The sequence below is a fragment of the Triplophysa dalaica genome, chromosome 14 (assembly GCF_015846415.1).
Source record: "Triplophysa dalaica isolate WHDGS20190420 chromosome 14, ASM1584641v1, whole genome shotgun sequence".
NCBI lineage: Eukaryota > Metazoa > Chordata > Actinopteri > Cypriniformes > Nemacheilidae > Triplophysa > Triplophysa dalaica.
Window position 1 is genome coordinate 16,854,071 of NC_079555.1, and position 27,173 is coordinate 16,881,243.

Below are 27,173 nucleotides of genomic sequence, written 5' to 3' on the forward strand. Positions count from 1 at the left end.
GGATGCAGTTCATGCCCAGACCTGATGGCAGAGCTGAGAATGGGAAGCGGTGACCTGACAAGTGCTAAGAGGATAGAGCTGGATAAAGGACGCGACAACTTTGTTTTTTTCTACAACATTTCAAATGCTATTAGATTGTTAATGATAATCTTTAATTTTTATATTTTTATTAAGCCTTGTTGTGCAAGCACTGATGAGCTTGTGCAGAGGCAGCAGCTTTTGCCAGAGGGGAACTGGAATCCCCTGGTTGGGCCTGGGTTCCCCTGAGGTTTTTTTTCTCGATGGGAGTTTTGGGTTCCTCACCACCGTTTGCATATTGTTTTGCACTATCTGCCTGGCCGGGGGGGCTGCTTTAGAATTCATACTTGTATTAAATGTGTCTCATGTACAGCTGCTTTGTAACAATGAAAATTGTAAAAAGCGCTATATAAATAAAGTTGAGTTGAGTTGAGAGACAGACAGACAGACAGAAATAAAGAGTGAGCACAGAGGAGAAAAGATTGATGGGGCGGAGCTGTCACTCCAATCAGAGAGCACTGACTTGGAGACGAAATGAAAAAAGAACTTCACTGAGAAACCTCAGTCATAATATCTGTTTGTTAGGCTGGTGGTTTGATATATTTTTTATGAGTAAAAATGACGATAAAAACAACATTTAATTTTTAAAATTAAAAACAAATCCTATTTAACAATAAAAAAATACTAATATATTATTTAATAATTTTTTTATTGTCAATTTTATTTTTTGAGCAACATGCTTTTTAATAACAAACCTACCCATATATTTTCTAAGGTTCTGGGGGATTGTACCTCATTGATAATTAAATATGTAGTCAATAAAAAATTACGTTAAAAAAACAAATTATATAAAAAGTTTTAAAGGTTCTAAAGGTTTTCTATGTAATTATTGTATTCCCATTGATTATGAACAAAGCCTGGATAGAGAAACCAAAAGCAATATGTATTTGAAATTCCTATGTAAATATTGGGGATCGCATCCAGAATAAAAGTTTATGTTTTACATAATATATGTCTGTGCATATTAATTTTGCATTCATAAAAACAGAAACATAGATATGTATACACATTTAGGAAATGTATGTATTTATTTATATTTACCAATAATATCACAAAGAAATCCAACAGTTACTCTTTATTAACATATATTATTTTAGTTTATTTAATGAAAAAATAAGTATTTTATTAACAATTTTTTTTTTTATATCCACTTTATATTTGTTGTGAATTTTAATAGACATATTTGAGTTACTCAGATTTACTTACATTAACTATATTTAAAATTCTATTTCATTGATTTCACAGCTTTAAAATGCATTGTTTTCGGTGTCAATTGTTTCATGTGAAATCACTCTAGTGTCATAGAGTGTTCGTTTACAAATACAAAACTAGCATGCACAGTACACAGACATGTATGTAAACACAAACCATTAATCGTTTGAGAGTCCTAGTAAATATTTAATCTGTATGTTAAATTTACTTTGATTTGGTTTCTCTGTTGGCAACAGCATTGTGATTTTAACAGCCTTCTGTCACCCAGCTGTTTATCATGTAGCTCAGGCAATATGACGCGACTCCTCCAGTGAAGTGTCATAGAAGAGCAGACATGAGATGAATGGACAGACGTTACCAAACATGATAATGATAACACAGAAAGCACACACGGTCATGTCTTTATATGCATACACATGGCCTAGTGTGTAACAGATAAATCAATCAAGCTCCAACAACCAACATGAGCCTGTTTACAGGAAGAGGGAGGGACTGAAACACAGCCCATCAAGGTTAACCGAATGACAGTGAGCGATGTGCATCTGCAGGATGGCATACAGTGGCCCCAAGACTAAAGAACATCTGAATGTCACTGCATTTTATAATAAAATATCAAACCATGTGGCATATGCAAACACAGACCTTTCTCAGAACTAACTTCACTTTGTTGAGCTATTTTTACAATGACCTTTAAACGACTGGTCCCAAGGTGATTTTTTTGGTAAATGTATCAAGTCAGTTCCCCTCGAGTTCATGCAGGTGATTTAGCAAAGTAACCACAGGTACGATTTGCCATGCAATCGCTCAAGCCGCATCCAGAGAATGGTCAGAAATGTAAACACACTGCATCGGTACTGGGAACGCTAATGTGACCTGATGTGTTCTGGATAACCGCCTTCTCATACATTAATAAATTAATGGTGAAAAGGGCTTTAAAACAAAATGACTTTCTGATCTGAAAATGTAGAAAATACAAGAATGTAATGATCATCTTCAGTATTGCATAACTGAAAAAATTATTTGGATTAAAGAGTCTGCTAAATTAATGAATGCAAATGACTTGCTAACATGGAGCTTCCACGGATTATAAAAACTGCACATCTTAAAAATAATAATTATGTCATTTAATCGCCCTAATGTTATTACAAACTTGTAAATGACTCTCTTTTGTGGAATACAAAAGAAGATATTATAAGAAATGTCTTTACAATGGATTTCAATGGTGGCTAATGTTGTTTGGTTACCAATGTTCCATAACATGTCTTCTTTTTGTTTTGAAGAAAGTCATAAACGTTTGGAATGATATGAGGATGAACACACGATCAAAACAATTTACTTGAAACGTCTTGTGTTTTCATATATATTTGGGAGCTAAAGCATGGCAACTTTTCTAGATCTGTTCACAGAATATTGAACCTTAAATTGCGCACGCGTCAAGATCACCCAAAACACTTCAGTTTTAATATTCAATACTCAAATCAGTTTTATTTCAAACCTTCCTTTGTTTTGATTGAAAAGTGTCTTTTGTTTTTCTTTATGTTTAAAAGTAACACATTTGGTTGGATATTTTATTATGTAATGCAGTAACATTCATTTGGATTTAGACATCATGAGTGTAACAATACTTTTTGGGACCACTGAATAAACACTTGATGTCTCATAGTGAGACAGGAACTCTAGATATTACTAGAAAACAGAAAGACAGATGTTTCGCTTACATCAGATATTGAACAATGAAATAAAAACACAATGTAAAACAAATAATCTGCCACTGCACATACTCTGAAAAGAAGAGAAGTATATCATAAAAATGAAATAAATTAATAAAAACTAGACATTCTTCAAAACAACTTTGGGACATTAAACGAGGTGGTGATGTTTTGAAATTATTTCGCTCATAAAATTTTATGAGGCAATTATCTGGCCAAAAACTGTTGAATAGTAGTGAAAGAAATCTCAGTTTTTGAGCAATACAGAGGATTTCACCCAAAGATGGCATTAATGTGGCAGCACTTCAGCCATTATCCAATCACTGCTGAGGATCTAATGAACACTCTCGTGTATGTCTATAATCTCTCTGTGGTGGCACTTTATATTCAAACAGGGGACATTAACTGTCATCTTCTTTTATCGCTGCCATCCCTTCGTTTTCTGTCACAGCAGGATCTTCACTTTTGCTTTGACAGTTCTAGCCCTCTTTATATCTCATGGTTGCTGATAGCATCTAGCAGATAATTGTTTTATTCAGATTCAAATGACAAACTCTCTAGCTGTGGAAAAGGACTACCGGGCTTGTAATCTTCAGTGATTCACTAGCTTTGTGAGCCGGTATCATTGTATTTAAACAGATGGTGTAGATATTGGTTTTGATGTCTTGGTGACAGTAACGCAAATGGACGTTCTGTGTGAGGTTTTTCCTGCGGGCAATGTACCGTGTGAATATTAAGTCTTCAGCATGTGCGACACTCCTGGTGCTGTGTGTTCTGGGCGAGTTTGACTCTCCTGGCCATTTCGACTTGAACTGAGAGACAATGTGAACAGAGTGTGTTTCACCGTGTGCTTTATGATGCTGGAGTTCAAGAGACTCAAGAACGCAGGCTGCATCCCAATGTATGCTGATATCTGTACTGTATTACTTGGAGATTCAAATGAGTGACTCATATTTAACCAAGTGAAATATTGCCAAAGATGAATGTGAAAGTGTTCATCCATGCACAAGCCGGGTATAAAACTAACAAGAGTAATTGTTTAAGGGTTTGCGGGTTCTTAAAAAAGTTTATAATGTACACTTAATTTACAACCTATTCTCAAGAAATGCATATACATAATACGCTGAGGCAAAATTGGGTTATATGTATGCCAAAGTTCAATTTTGGGTCCATCTGATACTTTAATCTTTGTGTGCGTTCATGTTATACTGCAATTTGTCTTATTAACCTGTCCCCAAACCCAAAAATTATTATTTAAACAATTTCAGTGTTTCCTTTCAAAAGGGCTGCCCTCCACCAAGGTCAATGGAGTATGAACGATTGACGTATCACATGCACACACAAATTTAACTTTGGCATATTTATCAGACAAGATTGCATCGAAGAGAACGTACACATTTTAGTACACTTAATGTACTCTATCATCACACATTAACTGTGTACTTGATATACTCAAAATGTAGTTTGTTTTGTAGTTCGATTTATAGTGTAAACAAAAAAAGCAGAGTTGAGTACACTTAAGTTTCTTTTAAGTGGGACTTTTTTTATATGAAGTATAAAATTAGTGTGTGAACATAGAGTACTCCGTAAGAAGTAAACACGGATGAAGGGGCACTTCCAGTTACTTTTGTATTGTTCAAAATCTGATATATATAATTAAATCCTAAATATATATTTGTTAAACAATTTAATTAATTTATAAATGTTCTGTTGGTTGTTTTTCGTTCAAATGTTTGTGCTGTGTTAAAAAACTGAAATAGGACGTTAAAAATCTGAAAAACAATATGAACACCAGGTTTAAAAAAGGTCCGAAGGGACGTCCTTGAATAACCTCCACAAAGCAAATCTAAGAATTAAAAAAGAAAAGAAAAGTATGCAATAGGCTACTTTATTCGCAGTGTTATGTTATCTTAACAAGAATGCAGCTTTTATTATTATTAAGATCAGTTCAAAACTTTTATGACCGATGGAAGATTGTCAGCCAAATATTAGAAACAGACTAAAATGATAAAAAGAGACTTAAAGGGAACTTATATGTTTGATTTTGTATAAAAAGTCATCCACCGCGCAATTGGAATGCAGCCGCGGTCTCTGACAACAACACAGGAAGCATTACCTCAGATTTACTGTAGAGCCAAGGACGGCAATTGAGATGGATGAAAGTCTAAGGAATCTGACGTTGATTACTTGAGACCCCATCTGAAATGGCTTTTCAGCCTCGCAAACCAATCACTTCAGCAATCCAGTGATGTTTCTGCCCTTTTCCACCATTGAAGCAAATTCCAGTGAACACAATAGACATGCTAGTCAAGCTAATTACAGTCACGTCAGCCATTTGGAGGGGGGGTCTTTCCCCACTGGGAGCTCGCGTTCTGCCTCGGAAAGGCTGCTTCATTAGTCTCCGGCTCTTTTCATTAGCAAGAACACTAAGAACTTAAGCACCCTCATTGCCACTTTGACATCACAGACAATAAATGTGCGTTTTTTCATCACATAAAGTGTCACAATGTTATGTCGTTTTTCATTCTCTGAGGTGATCAATACGTACCCATGCACCCTCGTGCACATATTGAACTAGATTAATCTTTGCAAACACTTTTATTTATGAGCGCTGTGAATAATGTAACATTGAACCATGCCAAAATATGGTCCCATATGAATGTATGCTAATCCATTGTTGTAAAATGTTGTGCAGAGCGTTTGTGCAATTAGTGGTTGACAGTTTTGTGTTACCTAGAACAAATCCACCTCTGAGATATGCACTGCCATTTAAAGCATCTGTTAGTACAGTCATGTGACAGAAGGTGTGTGTTTTAGCATGACTGTATAGTAGCAACACTGCAGCAAAAGTGCTCTGCGGTTCTGTACCCTAGTCCTCCCCACAGTCCACTATAAAAGCACAGTACAGCTGGAGATTAAGTGCACTGCATTCACTCTGCATGTCTCAATGGGGAATGCACAACACCACATTGAAACATCACAGTATGTGAACGCTTGGGGGTTTTTCCTTGACTTCAGAGTTTTTCTGTTTTTTTTATGCACAGTTTATTGAACTTTAAATACGCTACTATTATAACGTCTATTTAATTTTTTTATATTATTAATAACTAATAAATATATTACAAGCAACAGATCCATCACATGAAAAAAATGCTGAATCAACAAAATGCTTGAAGTTTACACACACATTTTTTCCTCAATGATTTGCCATGTCACATTGACAAACAAACATTTGTTTGTTATTTGATAGTTGGTCATTAGTCCCTCGTTTGTCCTAAACCATTAAACTTACATATCCTCACATTCTTTGCTTTTTAGCATATTCTGAACCTTTATCTAGAATTCCAACAGTGACTTCATGATGTTGTCCATCTTTTCACACTGAGGTAGGTTGAGAGACATCTTAATGTTTTATTTAGCTTCTGATGGGCATTTATAAATGTAAAAAGTGCTGTCAAATTATATTCACATTTATGCATTTGGCAGACGTTTTTAATCCAATTACTAATCACACACAGAATGAAAGGTTGTGTTTACATAATAAACTGTATCTGTGTGTACTGTGCATATTAATCTTGTATTTATAAACACATACATGTTCACATATTTAGGAAAATGTACATGTTTTTATTTACATTTACCAATATTTTAAATGATATAAACATTAACTCATTTTTATATTTTTCTAACATGTATGTGTATGTTTTTATAAATACAAAATTAATTTTCACAGTACAAATACATTATATTAACACAAACTTTTATTCTGAATATGATTAATCGCTTGACAGCCCTTATGTATATATAAGACATATTAATATAAATATATGCATGTTAATATAATTTACGAATTTATGATTGAAACGAATATTTCTTATATATACCGTTGTGTATTTATATATGTACAGTACGTATAAATGTACTCGCCACCCACAAATATGTAATTTAAACACAAACATTACTTTTGGAATCGATTTATTTTCTGACAGCGCAAAAAAATCATAATATATTTCATCAAAATAATTAAAATTGAAAATTTGAACTTAAACTGGAGTATGTTAATATATATATATTTTTTAAATATACATGAAACTTGAAACTACATTAAAATTGGGCCAATAGCCATGTAATCGTGTGAATATACAGAAGCAGATTTGTGTGTTGACATTTATTTAAGTGTGCGTCGCATTGCATAATTCCACCTTTGTAGGAACAAAAGTATAGCATTGTATTAGGAATTCCCAAACAACAACTGAAACAAAACCAAGCCACACCTTTCCAACACTCTTTTAGTGCTTTGTCGTGTTTACAGGAATAACACTCAGATCGTTCCACAGCTGTGTCATGCCCCCAAATGCAAACCTGACAAAAGTGATGTTTACAGTGATAATAACAAAAAGAATAAAAATGTGTAAAGCTATAAAAAGGAAAATTGACAAACAACAAGCGTATAACAGGAGGGTTGTGACTGTTAAAGACGCATACAGCACCGATTTATAGAGAAACCAACACAGCCAGGATTAGAAGGCTTGCAATTGAAAAAATAAGACAATGCAGTATAATGTAGTGCCATACAATCTATCCACACACGGGTTGCTGGGAAACTGGTGTCTTAATTAGGCCTTGACTGAAGAGTACCATTACACTGGAGAGAATGAGAGGTGTGGTGGAGTGATAGGTAGAGAGACAATCTCACAGAAAGGACCAGCGAGATCAGTGTAAAGGAGCAGTGAGATTGTATTTCACCAAGTGTGTAATATTTGATTTGTAGTGGATGTGCTATTGTAAATAAATGACATGAAGTACATTTTTAGCATTGGCGGACTGCATGGCTCTCTGCATTCCTTTCTCTGCAGAACTGACTGAAACAAGGACTTTGTTGGCAATAATTCATGGCTGTTCTATAAAGTAGCCACATCTATAAGCCACTATTGCCTATTCTGTAGATCCGTATATGTAGATGCCACATTCGAGGCATCCGCCTTCTTGAATCTTGCAATATTTGCTCGCAAAATTGTGCACCATCTGGGTGCCAAAGCCATTGAGATTTTAGTTTCAGAAGAAACGGGATAAGCTTTCACATGTAATAACTATGCTTAACTTTTTTGTGCTAACAAACACATTTGTTGTATTGTTACTGTAGCAATTATAATGTTTGGGTCTTCACAACAGCACATATCAATTTTTATTCACACATGCAAACTACATTTGCCCTGTCGACTTTCTTTTAAGTGTTTTGACCAACTTTGACTTTTCCAACATGGTGTACGTCCTACTTGTAGCATCCCACAGAAACAGCCCCTCATGATTCATCAATCTGTATCTATTATTACTTGAATACTTTTGGATAAAGACAGTCCTATAATGCATTGCAAAGCAAACTGAGAAACTAATGCAAAATACAGTAAAAAAAAACTAAGCTTATTAAAGTATCACATTGTTAGCTTAGCGACATGCTAATATTCAGAATTCGGTGAGTCAGGCCTTCTGTTTTCCTTGTTTAAAGAACCCTTTTTGTTTTTAGTAAATAGAGTGTCATTTGCATTTCAGTCATAATGCTGCTTTGAGAATACAACTGTCTATGAAGGCACACAGCTAAGCATTCAAGGCATTGGACCATAGCCAGAATGCGAATCCGATACATCTGTAACTTTATGCAATCCCTCGACATGTGAGCAACCCCAAACCTTTTGCTGAGTCAGCTGCATAACAGACCCCTGCTAAACTTGTAATCTGTTCTCAGCTGACACAATAATAGGCAGAAAATAAGTCCCGCTGGGTTCCTCCTTAAATGTAAACTCCTTTCTTAAGGCAATTCATCTTCTACAGCATACATAACATGCTCCCTAGAAGCTGGACTCCTGAGGCCTACTTTCACTGATACCACCAAAGCAAGAGAAACACAAACAGCAATGAGTTTAGCAGCGCTACTCACCGGCTTATCGGTGAACGCGGTGGTCTCAGACTTTGCCATGTCATAGTATGGTGGCTGAAGAGGAATCTTCTGTATCTCATCTTCCTTGTCCAGATGAACAACCTTTAAATGCAACAGAACCTGGGATGAAGACTACATTTCGCCACCATTTTTTGACCTGCCTTCCTGTTTGCTTTCTATCCTGAGCAGAGAACCACACAAATACTGAAAACAAAAAATTGGGACATGACCCAATCACACCAAGACCTTGACATAGATTGCTGACGAAAATATAAGACCATTTTTCGTATTGATAGAGATATTTGTCTGAAAAACGATTGCATGACTAATAAACGGCAAACCACCTTTTGGGTTACCTTATTTCTCTACGTTTTTAATATTTAATGCTACCTGTTTCATTTCTACGGCCATTTGTGTCCAATGTCCACCAAACTCATTATTTGACCATTGCCTCTCACCTTACAGTGTTCAAACTCAAAGCACAAGCATTCATTTGGTATTAAGTATAGGTGTAATTCCAGTAGGGCTCCCGACTTATCTGTGTTTATTTTACAATAATAGACTGGCTGACTGTACACTGTCCTTCACTTCATATACAATGCATTTAATCTGACAATACAGATTACATCCAACACCATGCTTTATAAGAAAATATAATAGATTTGTTGAATTTTCACTCATATTGTTATGACATTTTATCTTATTGTCTTTAGAGATTAAAATATCAAAGATGGAAATGCTTCTGGCTGTCCAAGCCTATATGATTTTCTTTTTTTACTAAGTGAACAGAAATACATCTACTTTAAAACGTTGTTTGATCATCTTAATTGCATATAATGGGTGTGAAGAACTCAATTGGGATGTTTTTTTCCTTTGGGAACTAAACATTTCCTCACAATGAATAGACCACAACACATGAAAAGCCCATATACTGTATATATTCTTATGCTTAATGTAGCAATCAGAAAGATTTAAGTGGAAGAACCGCTTTTGCATATGTGCCATAACAGTGGTTTCTCTGAAACTGATAAGCTTTATTCATAGCATTGCGGGCCACCTGCTGATCTCTACATATCCACTACTGAAGAAAATAAGCCACATAAAAGAGCTTTGATAGACTGTCTGTCAAACATACATTAAAGCACATTTCTACAAAGACTGTTTGACAGACAGGCACTGCTTCAAAAACAAGGAGAACGGGATCTGTACGTTTGAGCGTTGCTATCAAAATGTGGGTTAATTTACACCTAATGTGTAAACTTTATACGTGGCCCCTTATACCATTTTCCCAATATTCTAACCACAAAATTTAAGATTGGTAGATGCTTTGTATAAGTAACTAACAATGCAATTAAGGTATACATTTTATCATGGCATTTTTTTCACTTCAGTAGATATAATAATTTATATCTACTGTGTAAAAACATCTGATGAACGTCTTAGTAAAGGTAGTTTAAATACATTTAAATCATTAACATCTTACAGACATCTTCAAGACGTCTTTATGACATCTTAGAGGAAATATCTCATGTAAGTGTTGCAGATTATCAACCAATAAAAAAATACGTCTTACAGTTAGCATCGCACCCAGAAACCCCTTATTAACTCACAAATTGAATCCAATAACGCATTAAGAGAATCGATTTTGTGGCATCTTCCTCTTACTTCCATGAGTCGTATTTTAGGGAAGTGTCAAAAATTCATACTGTCGTATGGGTTGGAGGGCATGTTCACGTAAACATGCAAATACGTACAAAACGCTCAGGGTGGAGATGTGTTGTCATCAACCGACAGGATCACATAGCATCCCGAAACAGGCCAAAAAACAACTATACAGCTCTTGCCTATGAAAACGAACCCAGCAGATGAAAGCTTTCATTCCGTCATGGTTAATGGGGTGTGCAAAACCTCTTCCAACTAACTGCTAGACAGAAAAACATCTCCTGAACCCATCGAGGGAGCCCAGTACGGGACACATTTTCCTTATTGTTTTGAGAGCGATTTTCATTACACGTACAGTTTGCTCCTGACAAAGCTCTTCATAGAAAACTTCCTTCGCTTTGACGCTTCGCTGCCAGCAAACCCAATGCGTTTAGAAGTTTGGGAAGGGATAGTTTTTCTCAGCTCTTAAGTACTAAAGCTGAAAGTCTTTTCCAAAGCTAAATAAAATGCCTGGAGCTACTTGAAATTGTGACTGTCTTAGAAAGAAAGAAGATGGCAAGAGAACAATCAAGTGACGGAGAAAGCGGCGAGACTTCGTATTTTCTAACGAATCAAAGATAGAGAAACAAGAAAAAAAAGACGCTTACATGTGAAGCTGGGTGGGTGTTTGGCTCGGAGACCTATTTTGGTGGTTTGATGTGACTGAATTGAAATGTTTAAATGTGGGATAATCCTCCAGCAAAGACAGCCTTTGAGTAAAGATTCCCAACAATTGCCGTCTGCCTATGTCACATTTCTGAGGAAGATCTATTCACTGTAAAGAGGACTTTAGCTTTACGGAAGATTTTTGAGACAGTGGAAAAATTCAATTTAAAGGAAGAATAAAAGGCTTTGCTACCTCTTTGTCACGGCAGCCAGCTATTTTGTTTCTTGTTTCCTCTTCCCTGGGGCCATGCTGAGAGGAATGGAGAGGGAAGGGAAAGACATGGAGGTTCGAACAGGTTGCCTTATTAGGGGAAATATATGGGAATGTTGTCAGTCAGACTTAAAGTGGACTTTCATGTTTGCATGCTGCTTATCGTATCGATGCAGGTACTGTATTCTTTATGTTATTGTGTAATAGTAGATGATTCTGCAAAGGGTTCTCATGTCAAATGATCTGACCTTAGAGTATGTTTCATTGTACTGTATAATAAAGAACTGCCATGTAATGCCATAAAATGGCATGGCAACAAAAAAAATCTTTCCTGTGTTGGTGTATTTCTTTTTGAAAGAAATTAAAAGTTTGGTCCATTTTATGTAATTGAACCAGAAACTGCGCGATTCACATTTCGTGTCTTTTCCGTGCGCATATTTGTTATTTTCGATGCCGCGCCGAAATAGGCGGTTTTGGACACGAAATGTGAATTGGGCCTAAGATATGTAATTGCTTTATATGTTTATTTTTATATAAACAGTCTACATATTTACTGATTTGTGACCCTGGACAACAAAACCAGTCTAATCTGTCTATTTTTCAAAATTGAGATTTTTACATATCTGAAAGCTGAATAATTGTAGTTAGGATAGGACAATATCTGGCGGAGATACAACAGTTTAAAACTCTGGAATCTGAGGTAGCAAAAAATTGCCTTTGAAGTTGTTGATCACAGGCACTGTGTCAGGCCATCCACTCACAAAAGAAAGTTTTTATATATTTAGGGTAGGAAATTTACAAAATATCTTCATGGAACATGATCTTTCCTTAATATTCTAATGATTTTTGACATAAAAAAATCGATCAATTTGACCCATACAATATATTTTTGTCTTTTACTGAAAATGTTCCGCGCTACTTAAGACTGGTTTTGTGAATCAGGGTCACATATGTTTATTTATATCCATACCATAGGCCATTTGAGAAATTTGTATTACTAGTGTTTCTTACTGAAGTGACACTAGCTTTATTGCATTTTTTTATTATTGCATTTATGAATCTATAAGTGTTACAATAATACAATAATGGAAAAAAATATTATCATAATTATTATAATAAGGTATGATAATCTGATGGCTATTGGATTCTAATCAAACAAACATAATTCAGAGTAGAGAATAAAGAATAGTCAAACATCCAAAATCTATTTGAACTATTTAATGATGGTGGGAATCTCAACAAAGTCAGATTTTGGAACCAAATTCAAAGGTTTGGGTATCGCAAGAAATAACTAAAAACACATTACTTGGATTCTTTTGAGTCCGTTTACAGGCACAAAATAAACCAATATCTATCAAAAATCAGCTTGAAAAGAAACATGTTTTCAAGTGTTTACATGCATAGTAATAAACCGGCTACACAGAAAACAGCGTTGACATGGAAGTTTCCCGTTTTACATGACCTTACATACAGTATATCACCTTATTAAGCATAATCAGTGTAAGACTGTGCATGGAGACGCGCTCACTGTGTCAGATAAGTGGTCCCCCTCACAGATCCACCTATAATGTGACTAAAGTTATAAAAACATAAAATCTATTTATTTTGGATACTAATTATATTGTATATTTCAGTTTATTTGTAGGAGAATGTACTGCATGTTCTAGAATAACACGTAAGGTATGCACACACGCAGATACTGAGATCAGGTTGTTCTGTCAAGATGTCAGATTGTATTTCTCTTTCATACTACAAGAGGAGAAAAACAGATTTAACACCTGCAGATTATGAATGCAACCTGCCTTGATCTCTCAATACATGTGAGCTTCAAGATCAGGGATATGCTATCACAGCCAGAACATGTTTACTGCTTTTTTACAATCGCATGCACCTGCACACAATCTGCTCATTTAAACAGCACTGCTAGAGCCAAATTTCACAAAGACATGAGAGGAAATTCAGAACAGTTGCCAGAAGCATTCTGAAAGGTCGTGAAGATTTACTATTAACCGCTGTGACCTTAAAAAGACACTATCGATTTTGGGAAGTTGATTTTGTTGGATTCGTTCAAAATGATCAATGTCCTCACAGTAAGCAACCTCATTTTGAGTACATAGAGAAACGCATATGCAAATGCACCGGCGTACGTGTCACGAATACTAATGACGGCATTAGACATCAACGCATAATCTCACAAATGACAGAGGCATGACAACATAGAGAGATCTCACAAATTACAATGGATGTGTTGCACTGCATTGATTTACATTAGTTTCATTATTTGTGTCATTAAAAAGCAAATCACTGGTGGGGAAAATCAGCTTCTGCTCAAATGTCAAAATGACATTTTCGTAAAAACTTTTTATGAAGCACTTTGATGCTCTTTAAAATTAAGGCATGTCTAGAAATAGTAATGTACGAATATGTTAACAATGACAAGTGGATGTACACGAAAGGTTGTGTGGACGGCCCGTATACGCCAGTGTTTTTTTGCAAAATGCAACTTACAAACTGTGGGCTTTTACATATAGAAACGTAAATATTCATCAGCAACAGTGTTGTATTCATTGTACCTGTGGTGAACACCTGTTATGTTTGAATATTTCCCATGGACATATCTAGAGTATACTGAGCTTTGTAAAATACACACAGCACATCTGGTTGTTCGCCCAGTAATACTTTTATTTGATCATCATTGGATAAATTACTGCGGCCATCTCATGAACAAATTCCATTTACCGTCTGTTTAATAGAGCAGAATTAATTATGTCAGGCATACGTTACTGACTTCTGGGAATCAGGTGCTATGTACAATAAGCCTTATTTTAATTATAAATGAGTGTGTTTGTTCTTAAAAAAAACATATGGTGTAATTCTTTATGATTTCATATGTTGCTTCATTCAACCGGATAGTAAGTTGTGTGTAAATAAAGGACCGATTTCTTGCTATGTGAAATTGCGAAGTGATGCAATTGTTTCCTGAATTTGCAAAAGAAAAACGTTTATTTGAAGAATAAAAATTAAAAATCCAATCTGATAAACACATAAATAAAAAATAATAGTAGAATGCAATTTATTTTGAAATGACAAATAAACAATGCGAGGTCTATATGCGATGACAGAATGTAACATATACATTTTATTGGTTGTGCAATTGTTGATCTCAAAAAGAGCTGCAAGGACAACTGGGTGTCTTTTACACTACCGTTCAAAAGTTAAGGATCACTTGACGGAAATGTACTTGTGATCTTGAAAATCATTTGATCTAAAGTCATCTCCTTTACACAAAGTACGCAAGTTGCGTAGGGGCCATTCACCACCAGGGGTCCCTCTCCATCCCCCCTTTTTTTTTTAAGTACCGATTTTGATTTAATGTAAAATAGGCGCTATTTTTATCACTTGAAAATGTGTACATCCAACTCAATTTGAAATTTCCTTTTTAAAATACTTCATTTATTTACTTAATGTTACGTATGTGGCCATCATGCATATGTGCACCTTTACGTATGTCCATGACTTCAAAACAAGTAGGCAGATTCAGTATTTACATTTCAGTTTTACATTTCCTCATGATAATATGTAATTTTTAGTTTGTGTCATTCAACAATCAAATGCCTTTATAGGCTTTTGAAAAATAATCACATCAAACTTTGTTGAGTTTTTGTTAGTAAAATCACACTTTGCATGTCATAGTTTTTGACAGCTAGATAGTTCCAGGGCCACGTGTTACTTTGGGCAAAGCTATTTTATAGTTATTTTTAATTATTTACCTGTCAATCAAAATTTGGATTTAACTTTACTTTCTTCTCTTACAGTCAGTTTAATATATTTTCTCTCTTATTTTTTATTTGTTTTGTTATTTGATTTACCATTTTTTAATTCCTATGCTGTGTTCACACCAAACGTGAAGCATTGGATTCCTCGCTCTTTATAACTAGCTGGAGAAGCGCAAGCAACGAGTAATAGTCTAAAAGGGTTGTCCCTAGTTTGAGTCATGGGGTTTTTGGGCAGAACGTTCAGTAAACCAATCAAAGTCTCATCTCTCATTCCCTTTAAGAGCCAGTTGCGCCATGCCAGATTCGCTATTTACACGGCGGATTTTGTAAGAGTAAAGACAGGACGCTTCTCCGAGGTTAAAGCACGCGAGCAGACCATCTTCAGAACAAGCTGGATTTTTCATCTTTATATACACAATTATAATCTTTACATAGTAATCCATTTATTTTAAATATTTGGCATGTTTATGTGTCGCTGCGCGTCCTTCTGTGTGTTATAAGCAGAATGTATGCACACTGTGTCATGGTTCCACCTCTCCTTGTCAGGTATTTCTTGGTTTAGAGGTGGAATCATACAGAATCCTCTGTTTCATGTGGGGAGAGACATTTTTGACCCTTGCGGTCTTCCATACTCTCCTCAAGTCGAGTCATTGCCCTACCCTCCTGTTTCCTAGTTTGTGTTAATTACCTTCCCTACAAAGAGTCCTCATGTTTCTTTGTCTCGTTGCACGTTCATTGTATTTGTATGCAGTACATGTGAGTTTCAGATTGTCTCGTCCAAAGTTCTTGTCACCTGGTTCCTGTTCCGTGTTTAGTAAGTTTAGTTTATTCAGTGTCTCATCAAGTGTTTGTTTTGTATCCAGTTTTAGTCAGTCAGTTGTCCTTGTATTTGCTTATATTTTACCCCTGTCGTGTTTTCCCCATTGTGGGTTTTGTTTTGCCGTTTTGTCCAGTTTTGTATATATTAAATACCTTTTGTTACCCCTACCATCTCGTCCTGCCTGTGTTTGCCTGCACTTGGGTTCTGCTCACACCGCCCGTGACAGACTGTGCATCTGCTAATAGGCGCATATTACTGACGCGGTCTTTAAATAATCAAGAACATTTTGCGTGGTTGACTTTAGACAAGGTTTAAGTCAGTGGCACAGTCTATTTCCGGCCTCTCAAAATTGCAACGCGACAACAATGTACCTGAACACACCTCATCTTTTAGACAAGCACGCCCATGGGCGCACAAATGGGCGCAAATTTATTTTCTATTTAAGCAACGTAGCGCAGGTTGTGATGATAACTTCGTCGGGCTGAAACTATTAACTTTGTGTGTAATTTACTTGCGCAAATCATTTCATTCGCGTTTGTTGTGAACGAAGCATTATAGTTAACAGTTATGTTTATATTTACTTTTAACTACTGACAAAGCCCCCTCACAAAGGTTTGATTGAAATTGATGATTTGGACTAAATAATAATGAAAAGCCAGTCTATTTAACCCCATGATCGATGATAACTACTTCAAAACTGTTTAAAACATCTCAGGGTAAGACCTGAAATAACTGGCAAATTCAAGGCAAAAATATTAGCAAAATTTAAGCGAGCTGGTTATATTTCTTTGCTGGATTCACGCTGCCTGCATTGTCATAAATTATGTAATGCAAATATGCACACCTTCCTATCTCAACTGCATCTCACATTCTTTATCCACACAATGAAGAAAACTTGCCGAAAAAGACTGCTGAAGCTGCAAGGCACATAGCGAATCATTTGCAAGTTAAACACTTAACAATTCGAAATTGTTCTGCATCACTAGTTTACTGCTAAAAATAATTTGTATATTCCACAGCTACTGCATTACAGTACAGTTGTTTCTGGCACATGGTTGCATATGCAGGGTTGGGCTACACTGATGGCAGGTGCTTGGCACACCAGAAACGTTGTTTAAGTTAAAAAGTCAAACTTTGTGTAAAGTTTGAAACAGCTGAATGCAATGATCTAAGGGCAAGAGATCCTGGTTGGTGGCTGCATCTGTAAGCGTTTTCTGACACATCTCGAGCAGAAAATAGGAAGACCCCCTACCTGGATCTCGTCAGACGTCAGATCTCCTTTCATGTCGCTGTTCTTTTTCTTTGGTGGCGGCGGGGCCGGCTTGTGAGCTGGTGGGAGGTCGGTCCTGTTGAAGAAAAAGAGAAAACAGACTGACATCCGCTACCCTGAGAGAGCTTTAATGCGGCAGTGGCCTTAGCCTTGAGTGAATGGACGTAATGAGGAGCCGTGCCCACGTCTGGCTCTCCCATGTGTCGGGGGTTTGATAGGCATCTCCTCACGCTGCCTTTGTTGTAGCTAGTGTCATTTCAGCCCTGCCCTTTCAATGGCTCCCACTAGCCATGGAAGAAGAGATAATGAAACCGGATTGTAATGGGCAAAATGGAACAGAAAAAAGAGAGATATGGTGGGAGTCGATGAAAAAAGCCTGTTAAACAAGAAGGGGTTTAAAAAGCCAGCCAATGTTCCCATCAATCCAAGTATAAGACAAAGTCCGCAAACAGAACATGCAGGGCTGGACAAAGGGGTCAAGGTTTGGCTGCCTTGCATCGTTCAGATAGACAAGTACTGTCAGACCTTGGGGAACATGCAGACTTTAGCTCTTTTATGAGTCAACATCCAGCACTAATCTAAGTCTTCAGGAATAGCTGAAAATAACAGGCAAGTGTGATTAAACATGGTTTGAACTTTAAATGATGACAGTTTCTTTGGAACAGAATCGGACACCCCTGCTGGTACCTGTCTTGCTGGCATGATCCTCTATTATGTTCAATCACCCTTCTACTTGTCAATCGTGACATAAGGAATTCTATTTCTGGATCAAATAATCCACAAGTTTTATTTGGAGCTTCTATTTAAACAGAACTTTATATACACTGTTTCTTCATATCACATATTAAAGCTAAACGGTTACAAACTCCCGGTGTACACTACAGTCTCCATGCTCACAGTATCTGCAACACTAGTAGTTCAATAATTCAAGCATCGTTATTATTATGGAGATAAAAGTTCATGTTTTTTGGTGGTTTTACAACAGGCCATCAAAAGCATTGTTTTGCTGTTTGATTCTGCTAACTGATAGAATGATTATTAATCTTTGAAAGGTTCTTTCACAAAAATGTAATAGACTTACATTTTCCATTTGAGGTTTTTTGATGTCACAGTTTAGGAAGTCATTACTGAAGAACCTGTGATTGTGCACATTCTTTGCGTTAGCCAGTCACCTTTATTAGTACATCATCTCTGACTCCAATGATGAAATTAGTCACATGACATTTACAATTCAAGTAACTTGCCCAATAAAAGTAGATACATACAACATAACATCTGGTATGAAAATGTTCTCTGTTGGTATAATAGTCATCCTTACAGTCCCCAGATTCACAGTGTAGGGCACATGACACAGCTCTCAGTGGGATGCAGCAGATTGGGTTGCAGAAGCCGTTTGTTACTTAAATTGGGTGTCATGTTACACTTGAGGCCCTTGCTTAATTTGTTTGCACTGTTTGTTCTTAAAAGTGATGTGTGTAATTTTGGGACGATAACTTTGTCCTGTAACAGCTTAATGTGTAGAGACAATTCAATCCAAAACGTATAAGCACTGTGCCTGTGTGGGGCTTTCAAAATATCCCTTTGTTCGGATAAGTATCGCAGCCATTCCCCCATCACAGCATTGGTCTCATTACTACAATTCCACTTGGAGACAATATTGTTGCCGAAATGACACAACCCACCTTTAACTTTTATTTTTAGTGAGCCAATAAGATTGGTCAATTGAGGGCTTTGAACATGGCTTTGAACAACTCATCTAATCAAGAGTATGGACCCATCCGATCAAGAGTATTACATCTTTACAATATTACACATACAATTAGAAATGTTCTTTATATGTTGAGCAGAGATTTACATTTAAATGGGACAAGCAGAGTAGGACGAAGGCCATAAGGGAACAATGCTTACTTGGAACTTTGCTACATTGGTGCCAAAACCCGAGAAGAAGGAGGCGGGAAGATCAAACGTTAAATCCCTTTTTTTAATAAAATTGTCAAACAACAAATCTCTCCCTTACGGTCGACTGCCGGCCGCACAATCATAATAAAACATAACATAAAGTCCTAGCCTAGTTATCTCTCGTCCTTCACTGCTGTCGCTCCTCCTTTTATTCTTTCGCTCCTCCGTGAGAGATGCGAGACTTGTTTAACGTGCAGGTGACGCAAGTTATCACTACCATCACAGGCCTCGCGCCGTTCCCTCACGGCCCTCGTCCTGCTCTGCTCGTCACATTAATATAAAAATAAATTGAAAAAAAACAGGGCTAGTGAAACCTGCCTCACGGTAAACTCACACGGGGCGTCAGTGTTAACGCTTCTCAATTACTTTAAATGGGTGACGTCAAGCATTGGCGAAATCAATTGAAGGCTTTGCGTCACTAGAGTTGTCTGCGCCAGAAAATGAAAATTTCTCAACTTTTCAAGTGTCAACGCAGGCATCAACCAGTCGGATCGCCTCATGCAAATAACCTAGTGTAAGCCTAAGCCAATTGCGTTCATGCAAGACCGGAGAACAACGTAATTGGCTGTTGTCACCGATCACATTTCGCATGTGGTAAAAATTCACAAAAGTCAACCAGTAATGTGTAAATCCATGTGATCACAGTTTACTTAATCTAAACAGTCAAACAGACTATTTTGAAAACATGTTTATTTTTTATAACATGATATGTAGTAATCCATCTTCAAATAGTAACTTGTACTAGTTTTAACCCAATGGGCAGTAAGTTTTAACTCACTCGCGGCGGGTGAAAACGACCTCAGGAAACACCCTGCAGGGAAGAGCAACCAATCGCGTGATGTTTGGCACTACCCATGACCTCTATAGACACTTCAACACATTTGGATTATGACACACCTGATGGGGTTCAACAGAGTTCAGGCAAACACTCAATACTCCATTTTACCCAAAATAAGCCACAAATCACAGAGTTGATCACCAAGTTAGGAACAACATCTGGCAAGACATAAACTCTCCAATTTTCTGCACTGTAATTTCATTCATAAGGCATGAAAATTCGAATAAAAGCTAGTTCCCAGAGTGAAGCTCAGAGAAAACTCAAAAGCAGATGTCAAACTGTCATACTCACACACAAGCTCGAGCACACTCGCAAACCGATGCAGGATTGCGGGCGCAAACACAAATGCATATGTGCGCACAGTCACTCATGTTTCGGGTGTCATTATTTGCATCCCTTTTAGGATACTCAAATAATTCTCTCTGACAGGTGAGCTGTACGGAGTTGCCATCTAATTTCCAAAAAGAGGAAATCTGTTTCCTCAAACATGTTAGCAGTCAGACATCATCCGAGTGATTCTGACAAGATGTCACTGCTGATAGATAATGAAGCACTTTGTTTGATACATATACATGATATGTTATAGAGAGCAAGAGAGGAGAGATGAGAGCTAGACAGCATAGCTCTCCTACAACTTACACAAATGCACTACAACATGCACATATCTGCCAGCAAATGCCTTGTATTGCTTTTGAGTTGCATGACCTTTCCACAAGGCCAAGCACGCTCTGTAAAGTCAGCGCTGCTTTGCGCATGAGTGCCTCCGTCCATTTCCTCTTTCATACCCATCACTTCCACTTCACATCACCCCTTCTCACAGAAGAACAGAGGCATGACACTGGCAAACGAAGGCACACTAGCTGTATAAACACTCACAACACATAAACACACACAGAAATGAGTGAAGCTCATGCCTAGGTCACATGTCCACTGCTAAATCAAAAGCAACTAAAAAATGTATGCTGTATTTAATGTAAAAAATTGTCTTTTTGAATTCACATAACAAGCATAATAAGCATATCCCATCAATTTGTCATGACACAGTTAATAAGAAAATTAGTCCCATAATGCGTAGCGCTACTTTTTAAACTTCATTATTGGCATTATAGCAATTTAACTATTAAATCTATCACAATTCGTTTTTCTTTTGAATTTCCACATGTGCTATTGATCTGAAAGGTATGATAATGCTGATAATTCTCTAAATGAAACTGTCAAAAATATTGACAGTGAACATCTGAGGTTTCAAAAGGAAACTGTCAATATTCACTATTTTTCAGGAAATGGAAGAAAACACTGTACTTTTAACATGATTTAATACTGTTTTGTCAAAATTGACAAGCACTTTCTATATCTTTTTATCGGTTAGATATTTGCAAAACCCAGTGACAAACATAAAGGGTGACTGATAATGATTTGCCGCAAAACAGTATAAAATAATCACAAATATGGAGATTTGTTTCAGAAGGACTGCAGAGATATATACTCAAGATGATTTAAAATGAAAAAGAAGCCAAATGTAATCTGAACTAACGCTGTCACTATAAATACATTTTCCTATGCATTCATCATGGCCATAGGAATTATATGTTGCCATAATTATTTCATACCAATATAATTATTAAGAAACCATACCAACATTATTGCAATATCTATTGCTTTAAGATATTATATAGGTCTGTCAAACGATTGACCACAATTCCATCCCATTCCATTTTCTACCGCTTATCCGAACTACCTCGGGTCACGGGGAGCCTGCGCCTATCTCAGGAGTCATCGGGCATCAAGGCAGGATACACCCTGGATGGAGTGCCAACCCATCGCAGGGCACACACACACACTCATTCACTCACGCACTCACACCCTACGGACAATTTTCTCCAGAGATGCCAATCAACCTACCATGCATGTCTTTGGACCAGGGGAGGAAACCGGAGTACCCGGAGGAAACCCCCGAGGCACGGGGAGAACATGCAAACTCCACACACACACAAGTCGGAAGCGGGAATCGAACCCCCAACCCTGGAGGTGTGAGGCGAACGTGCTAACCACTAAGCCACCGTGCCCCCCTGACCACAATTAATCGCATCCAAAATAAAAGTATGTTTACATAAAATATTTGTGTACTGTGTATATTAACTTTGCATTTACAAAAACATACACATGCATTTATTTACGTATATTTATCAATAATTAAAATTATATATATGTTCATTCATTTCTATATTTTATATTTTTCTTAAATAAATGCATGTATGTGTATGTGTTCTTAAATACAAAATTAATGTGTATAGTGCACAGACACATGTAATGTATACACAAACTTTTATAATGGATGCGGTTAATCACGACTAATCGTTCGACAGCCCAAGCTATGATCACATGTGCAATATTAACACAATATAGAGTATATTTTCAATATATAGAGTTATTTTCATGACCGGTTTGTTTTCAAATCTGAACATATTTTTTGTAGGTTTCATATTATTCAAACATACAGAATCACAGTCTAATAGTTTGAACTAAAATCACAAATGCTGTTGCTTTCACCACCAAGAGGCTTTGACTCTATATATAAAGAGTTCTTGTGCTCATTGCACCCTTTAGCAAAGCACTCAACCCAGAGACACATTTGGAGAAATCTGACTAAAACGAGTTAGCAGTAATTTACTTAAAAGTGGTCCGCTCAAAGATTTGATAAATAAATTTCTCTAAGGTGCACTTTTAGGTTAATATATATATTTAAACCAAAGCAGTTGTTAATTCGTTTTTCATGACCAATTCCAATCATCCACTGAATCTGTTTCTTTCTACTGTGACTTTTCTGTATAATCATACTCTTCAAATCTGAAATGAGCATGAGAATTAACTCCTCCATCCTTTAAAACATTGACATGTTCACAACAGTAAGCCATGTTGAAAAACGTCACTTAAAAGGACAGTTCACCCAAAAATGAAAATTATTTTATGAATTTCTCTCTCGTTCCAAACCTCTATAAATGTCCTTAAAGATATTTAGACGAATACTTGTAAGATTGTAACTGCTTGTAACCAGTTCTTGGACCCCATTGACTACCATAATAGGAAAAAAGACCATGGTAGTCAAAAGAGCCCTAGAACAAAATAAATAGAGGCCTACTATAATTTTTCCTGGGTATAAGCATTCTTCCAAACATCTTTCTCTGTATTAATCAGAACAAAGACATTTATACAGATTTGGAAGAACTCAAAATTGAATATATGATGACATAACAAATGCAAAGCAACAAGTGCTTCACCCAGAAAGTTTTGAGCTGAAACAACTATCTATATTTCACATTAAACACAGATGACAGCTCAGTTGTATAGATGCAGAAAAGTCATAAATAGAAATGCTTGAAGAAATACCACATGTACATAAACACTTATCACAGAAAACAATTACACAGGATAATGATGATGCATTATAATTATCATAAAAGCTGCGAAAGTCCATTAATCCTGCAAATCATAATTCTGCATAAGCGTGAAAACAACTGAAATGTCTCTCTCAGCTTCTCTGGATCGAATAATGTATTCGCTTTAAATACTGTGATGAAGAAATCAGTGAATATTGTGACATCAAGAGTATGTAGCATTTAATTTATTACCACACTGTGGATAGTATTTGTAAATGCTTTTCACACTCATATATGCAAAGTCTCAGAGTTGTGTGGAACTCAAATTTGGCTCAATCCAAGCATTTTTGTGTCCTTGTGTATGTTCTAGTCATAGACTGTAAGAAGATAGACAATGCATTCCTCCATTTACTTCCACTGTAGAAAAGTTGTCCAAAATGTCCCAGTTATGGCCACTGGCTTATCGCGCGAATGACATCATTCAGAGTCTGTGCAATAGTCAGTAAAAGGTGGAGCTGTGGTATCAAAGCCCATATTACCTGATGACTCAATTGCAAAAAACAAATTATTTTGCCACGCCCCCTTTTTATAGACGTTATAGCAACGACATAAATAAACGTTAATGCACATGCATGCGTTCATGGACTGCTCTTAATTTCCGGCACACATTCGCCTGAGTGCCTGTAGATTATTTCTGATAACAAGCAAAAGAAACCGCAGAGAAAAGTTACTTGGCTTAACTTGCCGCTCTTATATTTTATATTTAGACTGCGATACCAAGCTCAACCATTAGATGTCAATGTCTCATACGTCTTCTTTAAAGGGGTCATCTGACACGGCTAAAACGAATATATCGTTTGTCTTAGATGTAATGCGAAGTGTCTACACGATTTAAGGTTTAAAAACGCTGTATTTTCCACATACCGTGCATTTTTGTATCTCCTTTTTGCCCCGCATCTCTGAAACGCAAAGTTTTTTACAAAGTTCATCGCTCTGAAAAGCGAGGTGTGCTATGATTGGCCAGTTAACCAGTGCGTAGTGATTGGTCGAATACTTCAAGCATGTGACGGAAATGTAATACTTACCATATGTGACCCTGGACCACAAATCCAGTCGTAAGTCGCACAGGTATATTTATGGCAAAAGACGAAAATACATTGATTGGGTCAAAATGATTTTTTTTATTCCAAAAATCATTAGTATATTAAGTAAAGATCATGGTCCACGAAGATATTTTGTAAATTTCCAACCTTAAATATATCAAAACTTTTTTTTTGTGGGTGGATCCCTCAATATCGCGGACATAAAATGGTCAGAAACATGCCTACAAACTTCACTCGTTGCTGTCCGCTCTATGAGAACTACCCATTCAAGTTTGGTATCTTTGTAAAGTTTAGAGTTTCCACTGTCAAGTTCATCTACTCTCTTCTATGTCATTATAAGGGTAAGCCAATAGAGAGTGTTAAAACAAACCTGTTTCTTCTTAGCAACGGCCTGCAATAGCGCCTCTAATTGGATGCCAATTTCGTTACGTGCGCAGCGTACACAATCCGTCATGATCGCAGTTCAAAACATGGACTCTGAGTGTGCTCAATCTAAACGCTAATGACATTGGGAAGATAATACAGAATGTCCAGAGACCGTCTTGACAAAAGAGGATGCACCGGATGACAACGAATTCAATCAATGTTTGGATCACTTCGACTCCGTTATGGAAAATGACGCTATGAAGGAATACAAAGTTTTCACTGCGGACTCAGAAATCGACCAGCTTGAGTGTGAAAATTCCTCAAAGTTCAGGTGAGTCCGTCACAAACATTCTTAAATTCCTTCTTTACAAAGTAGTGATTTTCATGAGTTGTTTATGTCACAGTTATGCCAATTTTGCTCTGACAAAATGTAAGCAAAACATCATCTTAGCATGTAGGTCTGCCTCTGTTAATGATGATTCGTTGCCAGCTCCTTTATTCAACAAAGTGACACTGTTTTGTTTCCAGCTGTAATTGTCAGGACAATGATGGGCAGCCATGCTATCGCCTTTTCTCTCCTGAGGAAATGATGCATAGGAGAGCAGCAATGAGAGAATTGACATCCAGTTAGTATGGCAGGAGTAAAATGTATACTCATGAAAATTGGACAGATAGGTCACTGCCATTACAAATGTATAAATCATCATCTCTTGCTTGCTAAGATTTCAAACAGTTTAGTCAGTTTTCTAACTGTTCCTTCATTAACAAGCAAAATGTCAGGAATATAGAATAGAACAGAACAGAATAGATTTATCGTCACTGTCCAGCTCATTTTCAAAGTTGCTGTTTTATTTTAGGGGATCAAATGCTTATCCTCCTGGGCAAGATTTCATGTTCAATTAACAACTCTAAGAACACAAACTCATCTAAAAGAAAGGAACAAACTCCCCGTCAACGACAACGCACCTTCTACTGGCTGGATGGAAAGCAGTTATGCCGATATACATTCAAATTCCTGCACATGTAGGAAAACTAGAGATGAAACCAGTAACAGTTTTGTGACATAGTTTATATATGTTCCTGGTAAATTATTTTTATGAAATTTTGTGTGTATAAAGTTTAAGTTTTGGTAAATCAATGGTGTAAGTTTCATTTATTTCCCATCATTAGTAATATGCGTTGCTAAGGACTACTTCTGGAAAACTTTAAAGGCGATTTTCTCAATATTTAGATTTTTCCCACCCTCAGATTTCAGAATTTTAAATGGTTATATCTCGGCCAAATATTGTCCTATCATAACAAACCATATATCAATAGAAAGCGTATTTAGACAGCTTTTATGTGGTGGTAAAATTTACCCATAAGACTGGTTTTGTGGTCCAGGGTCACATATATGGATCATCAGGTTCCAAAGCAATTGTACTGACAGGTATGCCACCTCGCTTGCGTATACATTTGGGCGGTTTAGTCAAATCATACCACGAACTGACGTAGTTTTCTGGGGGTGTGGTTACACCAGACGTTTCAGGCAGGTCTGAGTGAGCATTCGCTTTTACATAGAATGCATATTTTGTCCCAACACTTTAATGTTGCCATTTTAAGTGTCTAGTGCATGCATGGGCAACTTATATCACACCAACGACAAAGAAAAATACTTATTCGCGCCACATGACCCCTTTAAATGCAACAACTATACAGGACCCATTCAGCAAGTAGTTTTTTTTATTAAATTAACATACAACAAAACTCAACAATATGTTTATTTAAAACAATTATTATACAATAAAATAAGTTAATATTAACATTAATTAAATTAAATATAAATAGTGAAAATTTAGACACTAGCTAGAACGATAAACAAACACAGACTTGAAGTTAAGGGTAGTCGACAAACGTGTGTCCGATGTTAAAGTAAAACCAAACTTGTTACAGAAATGAACACTTGAACATGCATTGGCTTGATAAGAACTAACGAAATGGATAGACAATCTTTGGCAAAAATGTATTTGAAGTGTAATTGGATTTATTGTACAGTTGTTTGCTGTACATGGAGATGGTGAGGTTAAGCTATACTGCAGCCAGCCACCAGGGGTGCTCAAATTGACTCTTATGAGTCCAGTTTTCCCCTGATTGGGCCTGGGTTCTCCTGAGG